Below are 13,027 nucleotides of genomic sequence, written 5' to 3'. Positions count from 1 at the left end.
GTGTTCGGTATAGCATTTCACGGTCTCCTTGTTCCTAGCCTCACCAGTACTTGATCTCCATGATCCTGGCTGCCTGCAAGGATGAAGATCACGGACAAGGAAAGAGACATCTTCACCAAAAAAATTATTTAACACATCCCCTCAACAAATAACTTGGGTTGCAAGGCCCATGCCTCAACTCATATCTTACCGAACTACTCACACATCGAGATTATATCGCGGGAATAAAACATTGAAGAACACATCTTGTTTTGATTGATTGCAAATAGGTTTTACAATGGATGCCTTGTGTGATACACAATTAGAAGTATGAACTAGATGAGAGAGCACTATGGTGGTGGTGGATATGGCTATGGCAATGGAGATGGCGGCGTCTAGGGTTTGTGTTTGAAGAAGATGATGAAGATGTTCTAGCTTTTGTGCTCGTCATTCTGTTGGCATTTCATTTGAGTCCTTTAATTAAAGTTGTTCACATGGACGATTTGCCTCAAAATCCACGCCATACAGGCACGGGCACCGATATGGAACGTCATCTTTTGCTTTGTCTTCATAGAACGCCTCCTGTTGATACCTTCTGCCTTCATTCTCCTTCCATTTCGTATCCACACGAGATTTCTTCCATTTTTAGTCCATTTTTTTGTGGAAACACATCAAAGAGAGGGTTTGTAGAATCCTTTGCATTCATTAGTCATTAGTACCAATATCGGAGCAAATATCTATTTTTAAATGAAATACCTCGGTTGAACAAAGGTGAAATGAGTGTAAAAATACCACCCATCAATCCCTTTTTTATACATGTAAAGTAGTTGTATTCATTGTTTCTAGGTAAAGCAAGCGCTCGATGTCCATTCGGTACTATCATTAGTAGATAGAACATGAGAGAATACGAATGCTACCTTTAGATCCCTTTGCTTCGACACTCCAAAATTATTACCTCGAGTTTGAAAAGTGCTACAATAACTACCCTCAATTGGGGATTATCAACCTTCCAAACAATATAACTCAAGTCAGAACACATTGTGCACAATACATTGAGCAAGGTTGTTTTTAGGCCACCATTGTGCACAATACACATATTTTTCCCATAGTTAGTGCTTTCACTTTATGGCAGAAGATATTGATGATAAATATTGCATTAATGTATCATAATTAATGCATTTATCTCCCTATACAAAATTATTATTAATTTCTCAAGAAATACGTATTTTATACATGTAAAAACTAATGAATTCCTTTGATACAAATAATTTATTCAAAAGATATGGTATTAATTATTTAAAAATAATGCACTGGTCATGTGCCAAGTGTTATTGAAAAAAGTATGTTGTCCCATTAAATGATAGATGTTATAGCTAAAATACTCATATTGAAGATACTGTACTTATTTTATTTTACCCCACATTGATACACAAAATATTGAATTGATGTACAATATTAATCCATTTATCTCACTAAAGATATTGGTGATACATAGGGCATTTGATTTACCTATCAAAACTAATGTGTTTAATTGATACAGAAAGATTTTCTACAAACGATGTTATATAATTGTACACAACTAATGCATTCTACATGTGTGAGGTGCTATTAATACACAATATATTATATTACCCCATTTAATTATTGATTTGGCGGCCAAGATTTTGAGATGCATGCAGATGCAATACGAGTACCTGCAAGTTGCTATCCAATGAAGTTTCCTAAATGCACTAACAAGGCATGCTACAAGTATTGCATAAACCCTGGATGCCACTGCAAAGATGTTGATTATTTTTGTTGCCCTATCGACTAAACACCACTCAACCCCCGAGATGAAACTTTTGGGTTGTCGTTTTTAACCTATGACTAAAGAAAACTTGCTATTTTCTTTTCGTTATTGAAGTAGATAGCCTTGCTCGTGAATTGGACGTATAACCTCCCTAAATTCAACATATGAAATAGAAGATAAATGAATGAACCATGAACATGCACCATTTTGTAAACCTTGTCGAAAATGAATTTCTTAAGAAAACATAAATACTATCCATATAAATTGTTCAAATATCCAATTAAATCTCATGAACATCACTCCCCTCCTCCCTGGCAAAAGTTTTGAAGGGAATTCTCAACTCCTCTCCATTCAATGGGTTGAGATTAACTTCCATAAAAGCACTCTGTTGCCTATTGGAGTACAGCACAAAGCAGTTATACAGATTGCCGAAGTCATGTGATGCCCCCTGTCTAATTTTTCGTGCACCTACCTAGGACTGCCGCTATCAATAAACAAGATTTTCCTTGGACTAATGATGCCAGTTATGCAGCATGTTGACAAAAGGTTATCAGGGTGGCATGCGACCTTCCATTCTTGGGGAGGGCACGTCATCATGATCAACTCCGTTTTGGCTGCCATACCAAACTACTGCATGGCCTATTTTCTTTGGCCCAAGGAATCCCTTGAGAAGCAAAATAGACCGGTGAGAGATTTCCTCTGGCAAGGCACACACTATGCCCATGTAGGCCACTGGTGTAACAACCTGAGACAAACATTCCAGATGCCTTCCATATTTTCCTGATAGTCACATTATATATATAGATATATTTGTTGCATTCATCATCGCATCATTCGCATTGGACCAGCACTCCGTTGCTGTCATTTTTTAAAAAAAAACTTGCATCTGTTGGTAGTTGCCACTTCTTTCTGTTGTCTTCATTGACCGTTCTGGGACCAACCACACACTTGCACATGCCACGTGACATCGTTAAAGAATTATTTTCCAAGTGGGAATAAAACATTCTCAGAATGGGTTTAAAGTTGACGTGCGATCTTATTACATTTTAGGTAGATTGGCTGTCAAATTTCCTCGCATTCGGAGGTCGTATGATACCTCAATAGTAAACCTATAGTGGCACTATAGCCGGTTTAATCGTTAGATGTATTAACAAATAAAAAATTGTTGCTGGGCCATTCTCTTCCCTGTCACCTCGGCCCAAGGCCTCTCCACACGACCATTCACTACAAAAAAAAGACACATCTATGACATTTTGGCGCGAATGAATTTTTTGTCATGGTGATGATACATCTATGACGTTGATTATGAAAAAACACGTATCATCATAGATGTGGTGGGCTCCACTTTTATGACAAAAAATCATGCCAGAAAATGGGCTTTTCGTCCTAGGCGGGTCGGAGATGCAGCTGCATGACATTCTTTGGGCCGTCCATGAGAAAAAATCATGGTAGATGCGAGGGCAAGGAAAATATCGGGGAGTTCCGGTTACGGTGGGTGGTCGGGGCCGAGCGATGCACTATGGTTTGCCCGTTTCTCTCATGTACGCGCGTGTGTGCGAGACATTGGCTAACTGAACCCGAGCGATCGCACATTACTAAACCCGAGCAATCAATCCCTTGGCTGTTGACCGAACCCGAGCATTTCATTTGCTACTGACTGAACCCGAGCGGTTCCTTCACTTCTACTGCTAACTGAACCCGAGCGATCGATCACCACTGCTTTTTACTGAGCCAATCGAGCCCCCGTATGAGACGTAGCCAGCCGGTGTTGGGTTGCCTCTCGATGAACTGTGACCGTTGCTACCGTGCGCGTGGTACGTAGAACGAGTCAAGACGTGGTGAGTCGAGCCGGTTGGTCAGTTGTGGATGAATAGTTCCCAGTGGGGGTTGGATGAATCGGACCCCGTGGTAGTAGGTCATTGCCGCTAGATGAATAGGTCCCCGAGGAGGCCGTTGCACACCAGCTGGTTGGGGGTGGATGAACAGGACCCCGTGGAGGCTCTATGAACAGTAGCCGGTGGAGGCTGGATGAACAGTACCCCGTGGAGGCTGGAGCGAGGCAGTAGACGGTGGATGAACAGGACCCCGTTTCGACCGTAGGCACTCCAACAGAAGTCCGTTTCTTCTATTTTGCGGTACGCCAGACCACTCCTGATCATCATGACCCTGTTTCGACCGTAGGCTATCAAACAGAATTCTGCTTCCTTCGTTTTTTGATACACCGCACCCTTCCCGATGAACAGTACCCTGTTTCGATCATACGCGGTCGAACAAAAGGTCGTTTCCTCCATTCTACGGTACGCCAGACCTCGTTTCGGCTGTTCCGTCCAAGCCGGTCAGCTCTTGATGAACACGATGTATTTTGACCCAGTTGATTGCCTCCCGATGAACACACTGTTGTTTCCTCCTTTGTGTCCTAGCCGGTTGGCTGCCGATGAAGAGGACGACGTCGTTGTACGTGTTCAAGACCCCACCCATATGTACGTACGTAGTCGTATTTACTTTCTTGCAGAGTGGTTGTACGTACGTGTACATGATATAGACGGGACTCCATGACATGCTACATCGGCGCCTCTACTATGACACGTGCCGCTCCTTACTCGGCCACAGTTCATCGCTGCAGAGAGACCAATCGACAAGTATGTCCATACACGTTCGCGACCAGACAGACAACGCTACGTATGCTTCGACCGGGTGAGTCCCAGCTGCCAGGGAGGATAAGGACGCACTTCCTTGCGTGCAAAGATATAGCTGGTGGGTCCTAGTTGTCAGGGGGAAGAATCATTATTTTTCCTGCAGTATGGACGCACTTCCTTTCGCGCGAAGATGTAGTTGGTGGGTTCCAGCTGTCAGGGAGGAAAAGTTTTTTTCGCAAAATACGGTGGCCCTTCCGGCGCGTCCCCGTTGTTAGGTGGAGGAATCATTATTTTGCATGTAATAAGGAGGCACTTCCTTGCTGTGGTCGTGGACCCAGCTGTCAGCCTCTCCACGTACAGTCCTCTTTCGATGGAAGTTGTTGCTTTACCACGTTTACCACGCCGCCTCGAGAGCACCAAGGCGGGGACAACGGCGAGGCCTACAAAGGGAATGACCATGAGCCATGGAAGACTCGGCAGTTGTTTCCCACACGGAGGGGAGTACAAGGGTTTACTGCTACGGCTACAGTGTGAGGCTGCCATCCCCGGAGAATAACAAGAGGTCTGGCTGAGTACAGGGATGACCAGGCCAGCGATGATAGTAGGGTGGGGTGGTGAGGCCTCCGTGGCAGAACAGACGGCCACGGGACGTAGGAGCATGCGACACGATCGGCGATGGTTTGGGCGGCTGGAGCAGGAAGATCGGAGGTTGAAGAAGCACGACGGGTGTTGGATGGACACTGTACGATCGCTGTAGCTAGAATCGTTTATATTGACTAAGTTGACAAATCATGCGTCCCCATCAACTTAGTGGGCCCACATGTCATCCTCCAAATATGGTGGGTTCCAGCTAGCAGGGGAGTAATTTTTGTGTAATAAGGAGGCACTTCCTTGTGTGCAAAGATATAGCTGGTGGGTCCGAGCTATCAGCGGGAGGAACATTTTTTCGTGAAATATAGAGGTCCTTCTGACAGGTCCCCGTTGTCAAGTGGAGGAATCATTATTTTGCGCGTAACAAGGAGGCACTTACTTGCATACGGTCGTGGACCCAGCTGTTAGCCTTTCCACGTACAATCCTCTTCTAATGGATGTCATTCGTTGACCACATTCACCACGCCGCACCGATAGCACCAGGGCGGTGGACGATGGTGAGGACTAGGAAGGGAACGACCCGGAGCCGGGGAAGACATGACAGTGGTTGCCCACGCAGTGGGGAGTACGAGGGTTTACTGGTTCGGCTGTCGTCGTTGGAAAATAACAGGAGGTGTGGGTGAGTAGAGGAATAGCCTGGCCAGCGATGGAGTAGGGTGGGGCGGTGTGGCCTGTGCGGCAGCACAGCCGGCCATGGGAGGCGGGAGCAGACAGTCCCACCGGTGCTGGTTTGGGAGGCAAGAGCAAGAGGGTCAGATATTGAAGAAGCAACAGGGCCGTTGCATTAACATTCTGTGGCCACTACTGCTAGAATCATTTGTGGACTAAATTGACAATGCCTTTCATACACGTCAACCTAGTAGACCCACAAGTCAGCCTCCAAATCTATCCAAAATAGTATACAGCCTGAAATTTCTAGCCATATTTGAAATTAATATAAAATCTAAACATACCTTAATTTAAATCCAATGAAATTTTACCCGCACAAAAATAATGAAATTTAAAAATATCAAAATCAAAAATCAAAAAGTATTTTGGAACTAATTGCCTATTTGCTGTATTTTTTCATCTTACAACCCATTTCTTATTACTTATAGCCCATTTCATATTACCTATAGCCCATTTTCTAGGCAACCCCGAATGCACCCCTCCTCGTGTTGAAAGATTTTTAGCCTAGGAGGGCGTAGAAAAGCAAGTAGGCCTATGTTGGATATTCTGCAAAAAAAAAATAGTTGGGCTAACCATTTTCAGAAAGGGAAAAAACTTGGTTGGTCATTTGGTAAACATATGAAATGAAAGCCTGGGCTAGACGGGTCACAGCTCCCACACAACCCAGTTGATACCCTTCTCCGCCCTGAAAACAAGAAAATAGTATGCGCGCTGCTGGGTCCCGGGTGTCAGCCGCTTCGTGCTCAATTATCTTGCTTATTGACTACGTTGACAGTGGCGTGTGACCCAGATGTCTAGAAACCGTTAGGAGGAACCTTTTTTTTCTTGTAATAAAGGAGGCACTTGCTTGCCTACTGCTATGATCCTGGTGGGTCCCTACTGTCATCCTCACCATGTACAATCATCTGCTTATTCCTCTCAGTTGTTAACCATGTTGAAAACACCGAAGGGCCGTGCCGCGGCCAGGGAACCAACATGGAGGACGATGGTGATGCATCGGACGGAAACGAACAAGAGCCGGGGAAGGTGCACAGGGTTTTAGGGTGCGATGTGGCCATGATGCGTGCGCGGTAGCACAGCCAACTGTGGGAGGCGGGAGCAGGCAATGTCGCCGGCACTAGTCTGGCTTTGGCGGCTGGAGTAAGAAGAGAATCAAGAAAAATAATAGGCGTTGAATGTCAATTGAACGGTCAAGGTTGGCACAATCGTTTGTTGACTAAGCCGACACCACGTAGCATACTTTTTATAGGAAGAAAATAAAAACTGGGCCCACTCGCCAGATAACATTCCCGAAACTGCGACCGTTTGATCTTGTGTCTCAACTAAAACTCCCAGGAAAATGCGTTCGTTTGTCCAGTATTGGAACAGAAAAGAATATCCCATACCTATTTCCCTAAAGGTGACCCTGGGTTATTGAAGCCACAAGAGGAGCATTCCCTTGAAGCGATGGTGTCTCCCAAGCTTTTGTCAAAGAGTCAAATCCAGCTTTTGACCGGATCAATAAGCAACCAGTAATTCAAACACTTATAATAAAGATAGGTACGAGTATAAGGTCTTATGCTTACAACCTTGTATTTGCACTGGGATCAAATAGGATATTAATTTGTGCTATAGATATCACCAATCGAGATGTGCTTGTGATGGATCAAAGTGGGGGATGTGTCCAAATAACATCTTGACCGACAAGAGTCCTACATGAAGAATCAGTTTTCCTACCGCAGGTCCTATCTATCGTGCAGGGATCCTTGATAGTTAAGATAATAAAATAAGAAAAGGGCTTTGGGCGCTTAATGAGTACACCTCATTTATCCCCAAGGATATGATCCATGTTACCCTACTGAACTTTACTGTCACCAGTGTTCGGTATAACATTTCGTGGCCTCCTTGTTCCAAGCCTCACCAGTGCTCGATCTCCATGATCCTGGCTACCTGCAAGGATGAAGATCACATACAAGGAAAGAGACATCTTCACGGAAAATTTTATTTCACACAAACCGGATGCTATGTAAAAGTCTTCCATTGACCCCCTCAACAAATAAATTGGGTTGCAATGCTCATGCCTCAACCCATATCTTACCGAACTACTCACACATCGAGATTGGATCGCGGGAATAAAACATTGAAGAACACATCTTGGACTGATTGATTACAAATAGGTTTTACAATGGATGCCTTGTGTGATACATGATTAGAAGTATGAACTAGATGAGAGAGCACTATGGTGGTGGTGGATATGGCTATGGCGATGGAGATGGCGGCGTCTAGGGTTTGTGGATGAAGAAGATGTTTCTAGCTTTTGTGCTTGTTGTTCTGTTGGCATTTCATTTGAGTCCTTTAATTAAAGTCGTTCAGGTGTACGATTTGTCTCGAAATCCACACCATACAGGCACGGGCACCCATATGGAATGTCAGCTTTTGCTCTGTCTTCATAGAACGCCTCCTGTTGATACCTTCTTCCTTCATTCTCCTTCCATTTAATTTCCACGCGAGATTTCTTCCATTTTTAGTCCATTTTTTGTGGAAACACATCAAAGAGAGGGTTTGTAAAACCCTTTGCATTCATTAGTCATTAGTACCAATATCGGAGCGAATATCTATTTTTAAATGAAATACCTCGGTTTGAGCAAAGGTGAAATGAGTATAAAAATATCACCCATCAATCCTTTTATACATGTAAAGTAGTTGTATTCATTGTTTCTAGGTAAAGCAAGCATTCGGTGTCCATTTGATACTATCATTAGTAGATAGAACATGAGAGAATACGAATCCTACCTTTAGATCCCTTTGCTTCGACACTACAAAATTATTACCTCGAGTTTGAAAAGTGCTACAATAACTGCCCTCAATTGGGGATTATCAAGCTTCCAAACAATATAACTCAAGTCAAAACACATTGTGCACAATACATTGAGCAAGGTTGTTATTAGGCCACCACTGTCAGTGGCTAACACAGATTTTTCCCATAGTTAGTGCTTTCACTTTATGGCTGAAGATATTGATGATAAATATTGCATTAATGTATCATAATTAATGCATTTATCTCCTTATACAAAATTACTAATTTCTCATGAAATATATATTTTATACATGTAAAAACTAATTAATTCCTTTGATACAAATAATTTATTCAAAAGATATGTTATTAATTATTCACAAATAATGCATTCGTCATGTGCCAAGTGTTATTGAAAAAAGTATGTTGTCCCATTAAACGATTGATGTGATAGCTAAAATATTCATATTGATGATATTGTACTTATTTTATTTTACCCCACATTGATACACAAAATATTGAATTGATGTACAATATTAATCCATTTATCTCACTAAAGATATTATCGATACATAGGGCATTTGATTTACCTATCAAAACTAATGTGTTTAATTGATACAGAAAGATTTTCTACAAATGATGTTGTATAATTGTACATAACTAATGCATTCTACATGTGTGAGGTGCTATTAACACACAATATATTATATTACCCCATTTAATTATTGATTTGGCAGCCAATATTTTGATATAGAAGATACTAGATTTATTTTCAAATAAATACTCGAAAAATGCATCAATAGGCACCTATATAAACACCGTCAAAGTGAACTTTGAAACACACCGCATATTAGCACAACAATTGAGCATAGAAGTCACTTGTTGGCCTCACCAAATGGCAACCTTCAAGATGAATCTTGGTCCCTTCTTTTTGGTGGCTCTCATGGTACTGGCTACTATTGTGTCCCCATGCCATGCGAACAATGAGGTTATGCTATATAGCTTCCTTTCTGAATCCCCAAAATGGAACTTTATTTTCAATATATAATGTTCAACTCTCCATAAAAATTGTCTATATATTGTTATGCTAAACAAAATATGACAAATTTCATACCATGTTATAGGACTAACGACGTGTGTTCATTTTGTGCAGATACATGCAGATGCAATACCACTACCTGAAAGTTGCTATCCAATGAAGTTTCCTAAATGCACTAACAAGGCGTGCTACAAGTATTGCATAAACCCTGGAGGCTACTGCAAAGATGTTGATTATTGTTGTTGCCCTATGGAATAAACACCACTCAACCCCCGAGATGAAACTTTTGGGTTGTCGTTTTTAACCTATGAATAAAGAAAGCTTGCTATTTTATTTTCATTATTGAAATAGATAGACTTGCTCATGAATTGGACGTATAACCTCCCTAAATTCAACATATGAAATAGAAGATAAATGAAGGCACCATGAACATGCATCATTTTGTAAACCTTGTCGAAAATGAATTTCTTAAGAAAACATAAATACTCTCCATATAAATTGTTAAAATATCCAATTAAATCTCACGAACATCACTCCCCTCCTCCTTGGCAAGATTTTTAAAGGGAATTCTCTACTCTTCCCATTCATCGGGTTGAGATTAACTTCCATAAAAGCACTCTGGTGCCTATTGGAGTAGAGCACGATACATCTATATAGATTGCTGAGGTCATGTGCTGCCCCTGCCAACTTTTTCATGCACCTACCTGGGACTGCCACTGTCAATAAACAAGATTTCCCTTGGACTAATGATGCCAATTACCTAGCGTGTTGACAAAAGGTTATCAGAGAGGCATGCGACCTTTCGTTCCTGGGGATGGCACGTCATCATGATCAACTCCATTTTGGCTGCCATACCAAACTACTGCATGGCCTGTTTTCTTAGGCCCAAGGAATCCCTTGAGATGCAAAATAGACCGATGAGAGCTTTCCTCTGGCAAGTCACACACTATGCCCATGTAGGCCACTGCTGTAACAGCCCGAGACAAACATTCCACATGCCTTCCATATATATAGGGTCGCGCTATTCGTCATCCTGGGTGAGGAATAATTATTCTTCACCCCTCTCTATTTTGACATCAATGCACCGTATTTTTATGTTTCGTAAATTTTGTCTTATTTCATACATAAAAAGAGAACGTAAGAAAATATGTACTCGCGTAAAAAATATTTTATGTTACGTAAAATTATGAATGTAAAAACATAGTGTAAAACATACATAAAATGTGATTTTTCTGGTCTTATAACCTATATTTTTATTTTTTAAACGAAATTTTACATATTGAATCAATCTACACATAAATATTTATATTCTAAACGTAATTTATTTAGAAAGCGATCGTAAAATTACCTCGGGTGAAGAATAACTTATTCTGCACCCTGGGTGATGAATAGTAACACTATATATATAATTAGTAGATAGACCATATATATATATATATATATATATATATATATATATATATATATATATATATATATATATATATTTGTTGCATTCATCATCGCATCATTCGCATTGGATCAGCACACCGTCGCTGTCATTTAAAAAAAAACTTGCATCCGTTGGTAGTTGCCACTTCTTTCCGTTGTCTTTGTTAACCGTTCTAGGACCAACCACACACTTGCACATGCCATGTGACATCGCTAAAGAATCATTTTCCAAGTGGGAGTAAAACATTCTCGGAATGGGTTTAAAGTTGGCGTGCGATCTTATTACATTTTAGGTAGATTGGCTGTCAAATTTCCTCGCATTCAGAGGTCGTATGATACCCCAATAGTAAAACTATAGTGGCACTATAGCCGGTTTAATCATTAGATGTATTAGCAAATAAAAAATTGTTGTTGGGCCATTCTCTTCCCTCTCACCTCAGCCCAAGGCTTCTCCACACAACCATTCACTACAAAAAAGACACATTTGTGACATTTTGGCCCGAATGAATTTTTTCCTGTCATGGTGATGACACATCTATGGCATTAATTGTGAAAAAAAACACGTATCATCATAGATGTGGTGGGCTCCACTTTTATGACAAAAAACAGACAGAAAATGGGATTTTCGTCTTGGGTGGGCCGGAGATGCAGCTGCATGACATTCTTTGGGTCGTCCAAGACAAAAATATCATCATAGATGTCGGGGATATACCCCGTGGCGTAACCCGTCCGGACTTGGCGACTCACTAAGTGACACGCCCGAGCCTGGTGACTCATGGGTGAGCCAGCGAGTGGGTCAGAGGAACGACAAGACCCAGTGGCCCAGAAGGCGGTTTATGGAAGGCCGGTTCATGTTATGGTGGGCCTGTTTATGAGGAAAACACAAGGAATATTCCCCTAAAAAGGAAGCAAGACTAGGACTCCACTTGTAATAGAGTAATCCTAATCCAACTAGGACTAGTCATGCAAACCGCCCCTTCAACATATATAAGGAGGGGTAGGGCTCCCCAAAGAGGGACAAGCAAGAAGAAACAATCTCTAGGGCTAGACACAAAGAGCTAGTTTACCGGCGACTCCCTCATAAGCATAATGAGACCTAGCCACAAACAGCATGTAGGGTTATTACCGGATGATGTTTCTTGGGGCCCGAAGCTGTCTTGATCCTTGTCTTGTGTGCTGATTCACCACGCGTCTCTCGATTCCGACCAACCCCTTCAAGCTACCACATAGATGCATTGGCCTCACGACTAAGTCCTCACACTAGGACATCTGTCGTGACAAATCCACGACAGTTGGCGCCCACCATGGGGCTATGCGCATGATGGTGTTGAGTTCTTGGAGGGATTTCTTAACAGATCAAGAATCTCGTGATGTGTTGGATAAAGAGAGCTGGCATGAAACAATCACGCAGAATAACCCGGCGTGGGATAACCTCGGGCAGAGCCGGCCAGTTCATCGTCAGGAGATCAGAATCGTCATCAACCTTTGATTAGATAGTACAATATTTGAGTCTAAAGAGAAGTCAATCGCTGTTGATATGGGCAAGCAATCCAATCCCAAATCACCGACAACAATGTTTTTCCGCTGCTGTTTTGTTTCGCCGACACATGAACTTGCTGAAATTAGCCTGGTCATGTCCATGTTGAAAGCAAACAGTGCATGGGAGCTGACCAAAATCAGAAGAAAAGCAGATAGTGCATGGAAGTTAATCAATGTCAGATGAAAGTATTGTTTTTAGCCTAGCAGGAGCGCGGGAACGGAGAAAGACATAGTAGTACTTATTAATCATGAGACAATTGGAGGCTTAATCCGTTCTGTGCATAAAGACAAAAAAGTACTACTCCAGTGATCAGATCAAGAAACAAAGAAGATTAGATTGGTAGAAAGGACAATGACCCGGAACCGGATTGTATTTCTGTTTTCAAGCCGCCGTGGCCGAATTAGCTGCCGCGCCGTGCTGCCGGTCTCTGCCACGACTGAGCCGTTAAACTGCCCTCGTTGTGAGCGGTCTCACCTTCGCTGTAAACCGGCCTGGGCCCTACTGTCGCTGCTGCTGTACA

The 13,027-nt window shown here is 42.2% G+C and overlaps 1 long non-coding RNA gene across 1 annotated transcript; it reads left to right on the top strand.

The window, feature by feature from the left end:
• Nucleotides 1–9,323: 9,323 nt before the first annotated feature.
• Nucleotides 9,324–9,878, top strand: LOC119293888. Its single transcript, XR_005143254.1, has 2 exons — nt 9,324–9,485; nt 9,651–9,878. It is a non-coding gene; the product is annotated as an uncharacterized LOC119293888 (long non-coding RNA).
• The last annotated feature ends 3,149 nt before the right edge of the window (nt 9,879–13,027 follow it).

The sequence above is a fragment of the Triticum dicoccoides genome, chromosome 1A (genome assembly GCF_002162155.2).
Source record: "Triticum dicoccoides isolate Atlit2015 ecotype Zavitan chromosome 1A, WEW_v2.0, whole genome shotgun sequence".
Taxonomy (NCBI): domain Eukaryota; kingdom Viridiplantae; phylum Streptophyta; class Magnoliopsida; order Poales; family Poaceae; genus Triticum; species Triticum dicoccoides.
The sequence above is the reverse complement of the archived record's forward strand: the minus strand, read 5'-3'. Positions and strand labels throughout refer to the sequence as shown.